The sequence below is a fragment of the Amblyraja radiata genome, unplaced genomic scaffold, assembly GCF_010909765.2.
Source record: "Amblyraja radiata isolate CabotCenter1 unplaced genomic scaffold, sAmbRad1.1.pri S117, whole genome shotgun sequence".
NCBI lineage: Eukaryota > Metazoa > Chordata > Chondrichthyes > Rajiformes > Rajidae > Amblyraja > Amblyraja radiata.
Genome location: NW_022630103.1, coordinates 292,005 through 302,790, shown reverse-complemented (window position 1 = coordinate 302,790; position 10,786 = coordinate 292,005). Strand labels below are relative to the sequence as shown.

Sequence of the window (10,786 nt, the reverse complement as noted above, 5' to 3'; positions counted from 1 at the left end):
TGTTTATACAGGTCGGGGCAGAGAGGGGATGTCCGTCAGTTCATAACGAGGAGCAGGATTAGGCCAACTCTACACCGCCATTCACTCATGGTCATGGCTGATCTAACTCAACCCCATCCGGGGAGGGAGGGAGGGAGGGAGGGGTTGGAGTGGAGGGGGTGAGGAAGTGTGAGGTGGGATTGGGGAATGGGGGAGGGAAGCATTGTGATGGATTTGGGGGAAGGGGTGAGGATACTGAAGCTTGGGGCTCAGTTATTTTTCAGTCTCGACCTCCTGCATGATCATGGCAACAACCTGCATCAAGTGCAAGGAGTTTCACACATTTCTATTCCACTCTGGTGATCGCACATCAGCAGAGAGAGCAGAAAGGGAGAAAATGCCAGGAGACCAACGGCGGATATGATGCACTGAAGGGCCTGTCCCACTTAGGTGTCATTTGTGCGTCATTTACACAACATCATTCATGTGTCATTTACGCGACATCATTTACGCGTCGTGACGCGGACGTGATGCGTGCATTAAGTGCGCATGACGTGCATTACGTGCGCATTGCACGTGGCGGTGTAGGCAGCGAAGACCGGTAGCGCACAGCGCCCCTGGATTTTGGGATCCTCAAAATCGTCGCGCGACACCTTCGTGACACGGAAATAACGCCCAAGTGGGACAGGCCCTCCAAGGTTTGCTGTAGCCAGTGGCAACAATGGCACAGTGTTACAGTTGCTGCCTTACAATGTCAGATCCATGTTCAATCCTGACCTCAGGTGCTGTCTGTGTGGAGTTTGCATGTTTTCCCTGTGACTGCGTGTATTTCCCCCGAGTGCTCCGGTTTCCTTCCATACTCCAAAGACGTGCAGATTTGTCGCTGCTCTAAAGTGAGTGGGACTTGTATCGGACTACAGGACTGGGGACTGACAGGATTGTGGGGGAAGGGGAAGTAGCATTTATGTACATCATCTCAAGACGTTCCAAATCCTGACGCATCCATTTGTAACTTTTATTCCTCAAAAATCACTGTCAGTTATTGGGATGAAAATTGAACATACGGGGAAACTGTCAGCCGATCGGTTGACAATATGGGATGTCATCAGCCAAAGGTTGTCCTGCTCCTTTGAATTGTTGTCTATACTAGCTTGTAATCCGTTTATTACAGAGCAGCGGGGCATGTGAACGGCATTCACCACCGTGTTGATGGAGCGGACCAGGGAGGAGATCCAGTGACCTTGACAACGAGGACAGACGATGGTGTGTTGCAGAATTATGTCAGATATAAATGTCCCAACAATGTGACCGGATCAGATTCCCTGACCTGCAGCACGGACGGGGAGCGGGAATAGGGAATCAATGGAAGGGCAACAGACCTGAATCGGAGGGAGAACAGTAATTGTAAGGCAAATCTGTCTGTATTAGGGTCATTTAATGAGTAGGAAAGTAGTGCCTGAGAGCAGCTACTAGAGGGGAACGAACTGGTGATGTTTGGGGTTTTCTTAAAGCGGGATTACTCAGTGTGTCAGCGGAACAAGCAAAGAAGTTAAGTTTTGTAAGCCTTCGTGAACAAAGGATGTTGAAGGTCTGATTAGGGAAAATAAGTAAACATTTGTCAGGGACAGGAAGCTACTCTCAGTGAGTCATTTGAGGTTTAATGGGGAAATGAGAGAGAACCAAGGAATTAAGGCGGTCAAAAGAAGCCTGAACCCAAAAGGGTTAATTGTAGTTGTGGAGAGAAAGCGGAAAAAGTGGTGGGAGCCTGGCAAGTGAAAGGTGGATGTGGATGAGGTGGTGAGGGGGGAGGGGGTGTTGATTGGCAGATGGTTAGAGATGAAAGGGCGACAAACCTGGACTAAAATGAGACTAAAGAGAAAATGAGTCAAAGGTCTTGCAAGGCGACCAGATGTTTGAATGACATGAAATGTAAAGCCAGTGGAGGTATTTGGGTGGAAGGGTTAGGAGAAATGTGCGGATAGGGAATAGGTTATGCATCGGGATAAGGAAAGATGGAAAGGGGATAATAAATATTGAAAGTTGGAGAATTCTATCTGTAATAGTACACTGCAGTACAAGAACAGGCCCTTCGGCCTATGCTGTCTGTGTCGAATATGATGCCAGATTAAACTCATCTGCTCACGTAAAGTTTGCACGATAATGTAGAACTAGTGTGAATGGATGATCGATCGGCTCCGTGGAGTCGATAAACTGAATACCCTGTTTCTATTGTGTATCTTTCAAATTAATACTCCCCAGATTCCCTGCATATCCACGGCCCTAACTTAAAGCTCTTCAATGCCATTCTCTTACCAGCATGCACCACCAGCCTTGACAGGGGGATGCCCTTCAGATATTACAAAGTTCTTCCGCTTAAACCTGCCGTCCAGTTCTTGGTTCCATTCCCCCTTAAAAAAGTTGCCAGTTGAGGCGCATACAATAACATGATTTTAGTGACATTTGGGCAGGTACATGGACAAGAAAGGTTTGGCGTAATCATGGCAAACATGGTCAAATAGGGCTGGCTCAGATAGGGCACCTTGGTCGACGCATCTGCGTTTGGCTGAAACATCTCTGTCTGTGCGGTGTGACTTCCGTGATTCTGCCAAGTGGCGAGAGAGAAATAGTCTGACAATGCCTAACTTGGAAAGAAAGATCAAAGCAAGCCATTAAATAAAATTGAATTATATCATTGGGATTACAGGATGCAAGAGACGTGTTTGAAGTAACAAGGCGAAATGGAAAATAATACTAGGCGATTTCATACATATAATCAGCAAATGTAGATAGAGTATAGTAATGTTTACTAGAATGTTGCCTGGGTTTCAACAACTAAGTTACAGAGGGAGGTTGAATAAGTTAGGTCTTTATTCTCTGGAGCTCAGAAGGTTAAGGGGGGACTTGATAGAGGTCTTTAAAACGATGAGAGGGATAAACAGAGTTGATGTGGATCAGCTTTTCCCTTTGAGAATAGGGAAGATTCAAACAAGAGGACATGACTTCAGAATTAAGGGACAGAAGTTTAGGGGTAACATGAGGGGGAACTTCTTTACTCAGAGAGTGGTAGCGGTGTGGAATGAGCTTCCAGTGGAAGTGGTGGAGGCAGGTTCGTTGGTATAATTTAAAAATAAATTGGATAGGCATATGGATGAGAAGGGAATGGAGGGTTATGGTATGAGTGCAGGCAGGTGGGACTAAGGGAAAACAGTTGTTCGGCACGGACTTGTAGGGCCGAGATGGCCTGTTTCCGTGCTGTAATTGTTATATGGTTAACGTACAGCACAGAAAAGGTCTTTTTGGTCCACAATGTCCATGCGGACCGATGCCAAGTGAAACTCATCTCCGCTGCCTTCACATATTCCATATTCCACAATTCTCTGCTTATCGAAAAGCTTCTTAAATGCCCCTATTGTATATGCCCCAACCACCACACCTGGCAGCGCGTTCCAGGCACTCACCATCCTCTGCGTATAAAAAATAACTTCGCCCGCACATCTCCTTTGAATTCCACCCCTTTCAGCTTAAAGCTGTGGACATGCAGTCTTCCCACAGAACCCCAGCCAGAACAACCCTTTGTCTTCTCAGTAAACCAGTTCTGAATTTATAGGACCATGTTACTGTGAATCCTGTGCATTTTAATTCTGCTGTTATCAGTACTAAAAGATCCTTCTATTTGTTTGGACACAGTTCCAATTTTTACAAACTATTTGATTGTGGACGTTGTCTCTGAAACTGTATCGCTACATGCGGAGAAAACTATTCAGCACTCTCTTCGGTCTACGTGCTGTACTTGCGCTTGGCTTGATTGTATTTATGTATAACTAGACCAAGTTGGGTCCCATCCCCTCGACAAAAGGTTGCGGTGGTGGGGGGGGGGGGGGGCTGTGGGGGCACGCACACCCAAACCACCCTAACCACCCAACACACACACACAAACCACCCGCTTGATATTATATTACTATTTTTCATTGGCTCCTTTTACCCCATACATACCCTATCCACTGACGCAAAGCCCCCACCCAACTCGCTGGTGCGTCTAGAGAGGGAGTGAGGTAGAGAGTGAGGGCAGGGAGGGGGTGGGGCAGAGACAGAGAGAGAGGGGCAGAGACAGAGAGAGGGGCAAAGGGAGAGGGGGGGAGGGGGAAGGGAAATGGAGGGAGGGGATGGGGGATACAGCGTCAGCCTGGGGACCATTGTGTGGGCAAACCGAGGACAGCAGCCGGGTCTCCCTCCATGCAGTTTATGGGTAAATCCAGCACATGGCCTGGCAGCAACTCGCTGAGTGGAGCGCCTTACCTCCGTCATGTGGTCCCCGTTTAGCAGAGTGAGGTGGTGACACAGCTATCGGTGGAGGAAAACAGACAACCCTTCATGATTCCATTCTTTTTATTCACAGCTCATACAATGTCTCGATGACGGAGGTCCTGGAAAGGTTTGATGATTTGCTGCTGCTCGAATTGACAAATCATTGCATCCAGAGGCTGGAAGAGGCGATTCAAGAGGTGGTGGTAGAATGTCATTTTCGTTCTAGCATACGAGAGATATTTCAGTGACCAAGAGTACAAGGTAAGGAGAGGAATGGATTACTTGAACCGATACTCAAATGTTTTCATGCACAAATATTGTGGGCCGAAGGGTCCATTCTTGTGCTGCACCGTTCTGTATAATTAGAGCTCAGTACAAAGAATATCTCCTACAGCGGTGGTGAGCTTCTCAAACATGTCGTTATATTCAGGATGTGGCGGATAACACACTGAGACAACCCAAAGCGTTTCAATGATTCACATCGCTTGCACAATTTCAAAACACACTCGACACAATAGTTCTATGCGCATTTCACATTGTTGGGATAATTAATAGGTGATCAACTTCTCTTGCATCGTTGTTTTTCTCCAGAGTGATTTTTAATCTTCTCTGCCAAATAATACAATAAAGGCCTTCTGTTATTTCCTGTTTAAGAAAGAACTGCAGATGCTGGGAAAATCAAAGGTAGACAAAAGTGCTGGAGAAACTCAGCGGGTGAAGCAGCATCTATGAATTGAAGGAGTAGGTGATGTTTCTTCAGACTGGTGGGGGGCGGGAAGAAGAAAGGTAGAGGTGGAGACTTGGGCTGTGTGAGAGCTGTGAAGGGGAGGGGAAAGAGGGAGAAAGCAAGAACTACCTGAAATTGGAGATGTCAATGTTTATACTATTGGGGTGTAAACTACCCAAGCAAAATATGAGATGCTGCTCCTCCAATTTGCGGTGGGACTCACTCTGGCCATGGCGGAGGCCCAGGACAGAAAGGTCAGATTTGGTCTCACTGATGTAGAGCAGCTGATACCTATAGCAGCGTATGAAATGGAGGAGGTGCAGGTGAACCTCTGCCACACCTGGAAAGACTGCTTTGGTCCTTGGGTCGAGTCAGGGGGTGGGAGGTAAAGCAACATGTGTAGCATTTCCTGCGGTCGCAAAGGAAAGTACCAGGGGAGGGGTGGTTTAGGTGGGAAGGGACAAATTGACCAGGGAGTTACGGAGGGAGCGGTTTCCGCGGAAAACCGAAAGGGGAGGAGATGGGGAGATGTGGCCAGTGGTGAGTCCCACCACAAATTGGAGGAGCAACACCTTGTATTTCGCTTGGGTAGTTTACACCCCAGCAGTATGAACATTGACCTCCAATTTCAGGTAGTCCTTGCTTTCTCCCTCTTTTCACCCCGTCCCAGCTCTCCCGTAGCCTACTGTCTCCGCCTCTTCCTTTCTCCTTCCCGCTCCCCCCACCCCTACGTCCGTCTAAACAAGGGCCTCGACCCGAAATGTCACCTATTCCTTCGCTCCATAGATGTTGCCTCACCCACAGTTTCTCCAGCACTTTTGTCTACCTTCTGTCATTTCCTGGTCAGTGAATGGCCTCATCCTGATTTACAAACTCGTATGTTTATCTTTACTCCGGCCAGCTATGCCTTGTAATCTAAATACTTTCTGTATCTATAATTGCCCCTCCCAGTATGAGGTGTAATTTACCTTCAATATGTGGGCCTTTCTTCCCAACCTGCTTCCTTAGTATGTAAACGCTTTTACCAGACTTGCCTAATGCTCTTCTAAATTTCAGGATGTCCAACATCAATGACTTGGCCATTTTGTTTAACATCAATTGTTAGCAAGATGATAGGCTCAATAATCAAAGAAGAAATATCAAATTATTTCGGAAAGCAGTAGCAAGTCAATCTACTATAATCATACCATGTAATCATACCATGTCAACATGCTTTTATGACAGCAAATTGCATATGATAAATGTATTTGAGTAGGTTGAAGATTGAACAAGCAGATTACATAGAGGGGAACACGGGGAACTGCAGGTGCTGCAATCTGAAGCAAAAATCAAAGTGCTGGATGAACTCAGCGGGCCTGGCAACATTAGTGGAACGAAACAGATAGACTACATTTCCGATGGGGCCATTCTTTGGAGCATATTGAGGGGAATCTGTGGCATTAAATGGACCTTCGAATGACATTTGACAATGAGCCTCGTAAAATGCAAGTATCGGGATCTTAGTTTAATTTATTGTTGTCACGTGTACCGAGGTAGAGAGAAAATCTTTTTGTTGTGTGCCATCCGGTCAAAGAAAATATGATTCATGATTATAATCAAGTCGTATCAGAGTATAGGTTAAAGGATCAAGGGTACAACAATTATTGCAAAATAAAGTCCACTTAAAGATCATTCAAAGGTCTCCAAATAGGTAGCTAGTAGGTCGGGATCACACTCGACTTGGTGAGAGGATGGTTCAGAAGCCTGATAATAGCTGGGAAGAAACTGTCTCTGAATCTGGAGTTATGCATTTTCACACCTCTGTCCCTTTTGCCTGATGTGAGAGGGGAAATGATGAAGTGACTCGGATGAGTCTGGTCATTTGTTATTCTGATGCTCCACAACTCTGTAATTTCTTGCAGCCTTGCATGGAGCTTTCCCCCAAACCATACTGTGCTGTATCCCAATAAAATGCTTTCTACAGCGCACCTGTAGACGTTGGTGAGCTTTATTGGGGTCATGCCAAAATTCCAAAACGCTCTAAGGTAGTAGAGGCATTGGTGTACTTTTGTGGTCATTGTTTCGATGTCTCTGGTCCTGGACAAATCACTTGTGATATTTATTCCTTAGAATCTGAAGCTAACGGCCATCTCTACTTCAGCGCCATCAGTGTAAACCGAGGTCTGTGTATTGCTTCACTCCCCGAAGTCAATCATAATTTCCTTTGTTTTTCTGTCATTAACTGAGATTGTTATCTTGGCACCAGATGATGAGGTTCTCAATCTCCTTTATGCGTCTCATCGTTTGAAATCCAACCCACTTCAGCGGTGTCAGCTGTGATATCCTAGTATTGAAGGGAGCGTGTACGTGTGTGTTGCAAGCTGCTTATTGCAGAGTCGGACATGTTTTCAAGTTGGAAAATGTAACTTGTTATTTTTCCCAGGGGTGAATTCTTGCCCCGCAGTTATTTGCTATTTAATTCCGCGCCAGGAGGAGGGGAATCTGGAGAAGATGCTTGTGTCGATTATTAAAGATGTAATAATAGCGTATTTGGAAAGCAAAGTCAGCATGGATTTATGAAGGAGAAATCATGCTCGACTAATCTGGAATATTTTGAGGCTGTAACAAGTAGAATGGATAAGAGAGAGCCAGTGGATGTGGTGTATCTGGACTTTCAAAAAGCCTTTGACAAGGTCCCACACAAGAGGTTACTGCACAAAATTAAAGCACAAGGGTAGTGTATTGACGTGGATAGAGAACTGGTTGGCAGACAGGAAGCAAAGAGTAGGAATTAACCGGTCCTTTTCAGAATGGCAGGCATGGACTTGTGGGGTGCTGCAAGGCTTAGTGCTGGGACCCCAGTTATTTATTATATAAATAATTTAAACAAAGGAATTAAATGTAACATATCCAAGATGGCGGATGACACAAAACTGGGTGGCAGTGTGAAGTAAGTGAAGGATGCTATGAGGCTGCATGTTGACTTGGTTATCCACTTTGGTCGCAAGAACAAGAAGGCAGATTATTGTCTGAATGGTGTCAGGTTAAGAAAAGGAGAGGTGCAACAAGACCTTGGTGTCCTTGTACATCAGTCGCTGAAAGTAAACATGCAGGTACAGTGAAGAAAGCAGGTGGCATTGTTGGCCTTCATAGCAGGCTAATTTTAGTATAGGAGTAAGGAGTTCATACTGCATTTTTACTGGGCCCTGGTGTGACCACACCTGGATATTGTGTGCAATTTTGATCTCTTAATTTGAGGAAGGACATTGTTGCTATTGAGGGAGTTCAGCATAGGTATACTAGGTTAATTCCTGGGATGGTGTGACTGACAAATGATGAAAGAATGGATCGACTGGGCTTATATTCACTGTAATTTAGACGAGAAGGGATCTTATAGAAACATATAACATTCTTAAATGATTGGACAGGCTAGATGCATTAAATGTTCGTGATGTTGGGGGAGTCCAGAACCAGAGGTCACAGTTTAAGAATAAGGGGTAGGCTATTTAGAACTGAGATGTGGAAAAACCTTTTCACTCAGAGAGTTGTGAATCTGTGGAATTCTCTGCCACAGGCACTGGAGGCCAATTCACTGGATAAATTCGAGAGAGTTAGATTTTGCTCTAAAGGCTGACGGAATCTAGGGATATGGGGAGAAAGCAGGAATGGGGTACAGATTTTGGATGATCAGCCATTATCGTATTGAATGGTGGTGCTGGCTCAAAGGACCGAATGGCCTACCCCTGCACCTATTGTCCATGTCGCTATGTTTCTATCATTTATGGCACCGTGACTCCAGTAAATCCATCGACAAGGTTGGCCAAGGGTTCCGTTTCCGTGCTGTACAGCTCTATAACTGCATGTCTCTACGCTCTTCACAGCAAATCATCAAAGGCACAAATAAAGGATAACGTGCGGCCAGTTCCAGACTTCTCCTCAAACTGGTGACAGAGAAAGAGCCCCGGGTCCGAAAACTGATACGGAAATGCTTCGTGAAAATGCACAACGTGCTCTCCTAATGAGAGGAATTGCTGAAAGCAATGGGGGTAGATGGTACAGGACATGCATGGTTCGATATGGAATCTGTTCTTATCATCAAAACACAACCCACACTCATTCCATGAACTGATTCCAACAATTTGTGATCTTATCGAATCGTTCAAAGCCATGCAGGCTTCCTTGGAACTAGCTGCTGAACTGAAAGGTATTCAATTGCATGCTTTGTTTAGTTTGAAGACACAGCATAGAACCATTACATTCGGACCACTGTGTACATGCTGTCCATCGATCACACGTTCACGATGGTCCTATTTTGTCAAATGTTTATATCAACTTCCTACAGACGAGGAACAATTTACAGAGGGCCAATTAACCTACATCTTTGTGATGTTGGAGGAAAGCGATGGACACATTTGTCTGTACTGTAGTAAATGCCTTACTATTTTTCTGTGTGCTTAAGCAAAGCAAGAATTTCATTGTCCTATACAGGGACACATGACAATAAACTCACTTGAACACTTGACTCAGAGAAAGCCCAGGCACTAACAGGGAGAAGGTGCAAACTCCACACAGACTGCACCCGAGATCAGGATCAAACCCAGGTCTCTGGCACTGTGACGTAGCTGATCTTCCAGCTTTCTCCACCCACCCCCACTATAAACACTCTGAGGAAGTTTCCTGACAAGACATGCCTCCTATCCATGTTCTCCAGGGATGCTGCCTGACCCGATGAGTTACTCCAGCACTATCCTTTTTTTCTTGTAAAGCTGCAGTGGGAATTCTTGATTCTCATACTGAATGCCCTAATAGGAGAAAGCATAGCATATTCTTTCTTTACCACTTTACCTACTGTCGGCACTTTCAGGGGTTATGGGTTTTTACCACAAAGATCCCTCTGCACATCAACCCTGTCGTGGGCATTGCTGCCATAACTATACCTTTTGATTTCTTAAAGTGCAACACATGACACTTGCCCTTTGTATCTCATTCCACTTGTCATAGTTCTGAATATTTTAGCAGCTAATCTTCCCGCTACATACTTTGACAACCATCCCAACTGTCTGCAATTTCACCAACTTTGGTTGTGTCAACAAATCGACTAACCAGCTCATCTATGTTTCTATCCAAGCCATTTATATATATATATATACTAGACTAAGTGGGAGCCGTTGGGTCCCAGCATCACACGGGAGGGCTGGTCACGATCGCAATATTCCACCTCTCCACCAATTCCAATATTGCTCGTCAGTGGGGGGAGGGGGTTGTTGGTTTCTGTTGGTTGTTGCGGGCCGAAGGTACTGGTTTTCAGAGGGCTAGTATAGACATTGTGGGCCGAATGGATTCTTGGTCTGGCAGCCAACTGGTGCAACCAAAATTCATTTTGTGAACACAAACTTTCTTAAACAAAAGGCGAGGCAAACAATTGGGCAGCAAACAGCCACCTGACAACCAAATTCATTTTGTGAACACAAACTATTGTTTTAAAGGCGAGGAAAACAATTGGACAGCAAGCAGCCACCTGACAACCAAAAACCATTTTATGAACACAAACCTTTTTTAACAAAAGGCGAGGCAAACAATTGGGCAGCAAGCAGCCACCTGACAACCTTTTTTTTTAAAGACGAGGCAAACAATTGGGCAGCAAGCAGCCACCTGACAACCAAAATTCATTTTGTGAACACAAACCTTTTTTAATAAAAGGCGAGGCAAACAATTGGGCAGCAAGCAGCCAGCTGACAACAAAAAATCATTTTGTGAACACAAACTTTAAAAAAATAGGCGAGGCAAACAATTGGG

At 45.2% G+C, this 10,786-nt stretch overlaps 1 long non-coding RNA gene across 1 annotated transcript; it reads left to right on the top strand.

Annotated features, from left to right (window-relative positions):
• Window positions 1-1,139: 1,139 nt before the first annotated feature.
• On the top strand, window positions 1,140-9,386 carry LOC116969166. The gene is made up of 3 exons (XR_004410655.1): window positions 1,140-1,242; window positions 4,376-4,545; window positions 8,872-9,386. It is a non-coding gene; the product is annotated as an uncharacterized LOC116969166 (long non-coding RNA).
• The last annotated feature ends 1,400 nt before the right edge of the window (window positions 9,387-10,786 follow it).